This window comes from Pinus tabuliformis, chromosome 5_2 (genome assembly GCF_031772625.1).
Source record: "Pinus tabuliformis cultivar Carrire ecotype Pingquan chromosome 5_2, CPIR1, whole genome shotgun sequence".
In the NCBI taxonomy this organism is placed as follows: domain Eukaryota; kingdom Viridiplantae; phylum Streptophyta; class Pinopsida; order Pinales; family Pinaceae; genus Pinus; species Pinus tabuliformis.
In genome coordinates, this window is record NC_142306.1 from 696,588,432 (window position 1) to 696,589,740 (window position 1,309).

A 1,309-nucleotide genomic window follows, 5' to 3' on the forward strand; every position below is an offset into this window, starting at 1 on the left:
ACTTCTCAATCAATAAAACAATCTAAGACCAAGAGATATGAACTTCTCAATCAATAAAACAATATCTTCTAAGATGAAAAATATGAACTTCTCAATCAATAAAACAATGCTAGCCAAATATCTCCACCTTCCTGGAAATATCTTCAACTTCCTCACAATATCTTCAACTTAGATTAAAAAACCTCTTCCTAAATATCTTCAACTTATAAAAAACCTCTTCCTAACTAGTAGTCATTCCTTACCGTTCTCCTCCATAACTAAAAACCAAAAATCCCCACAACTCCCTTTCCTAAGGGGTAGTCATTCCCTAAATCCCCACAACTCCCTTTCCTAACGAATAGTCATTCCTTAACGTTCTCCTGCATAACTAAAAACCAAAAATCCCCACAACTCCCTTAAGATCATTAAAATAATGTTTGTTCAATTACATGATTAACTTCTCTTTTAATCCACAAAAATTAAGTAGTCATTCCTTACCATTCTCCTCCATAACTAAAAACCAAAAATCCCCACAACTCCCTTAAGATCATTAAAATAATGTTTGTTCAATTACATGATTAACTTCTCTTTTAATCCACAAAAATTAAATAGTCATTTTTTACCGTTTTCCTCTATAACTAAAAACCAAAAGTCCACACAACTCCCTTAAGATCATTAAAATAATATTTGTTCAATTACATGATTAACTTCTCTTTTAATCCACAAAAATTAATTCCATCATTCAAATAATTATTCATGCAACCATTCATGATTAACTTCTCTTTTCTCGATCATTAACTTCTTTTTTAATCTACAAAAATTAAAGAGTCATTCTTTACCGTTTTCTTCCATAACTAAAAACTAGAAATCAACCATCGTGTTAATAAATTTCAGAATGGCCCATGCAGGTCTCGAACCTGCGACCTTCGCGTTATTAGCACGACGCTCTAACCAACTGAGCTAATGGGCCCATACTTGATGTTCAAGAATATTGATGATTATAGGCATAACTTTTAGGGTTATGGGCCCAAGGCTGTTAGAGAAATACGTAAATTGATATGGTGAATTTGACAGAAGTATTGAAGTTTTACATATATATTTTGATGTGCAAATTTGCACATGGATTGAAATTATGATTGAAGTGCATGTTACTCATTAAACATTACATGATTTATATTAGAAATGAAAGCAAGCTTGAACACTCATCATTGATGGGATTTTATTTGAGGAAATCAGTAACCTATGCATGGTATATTGGTTTGTTGATAGATTTATATTTTGACTCGTTGTTAATTCATCTTAGGATTGCTATTAGACATGTATTTATTTT

At 31.4% G+C, this 1,309-nt stretch overlaps 1 non-coding gene across 1 annotated transcript; it reads right to left on the reverse strand.

Annotated features, from left to right (window-relative positions):
- Nucleotides 1–875: 875 nt before the first annotated feature.
- Nucleotides 876–949, reverse strand: TRNAI-AAU (transfer RNA isoleucine (anticodon AAU)). The gene has a single exon. It is a non-coding gene; the product is annotated as a tRNA-Ile (tRNA).
- Nucleotides 950–1,309: the final 360 nt, after the last annotated feature.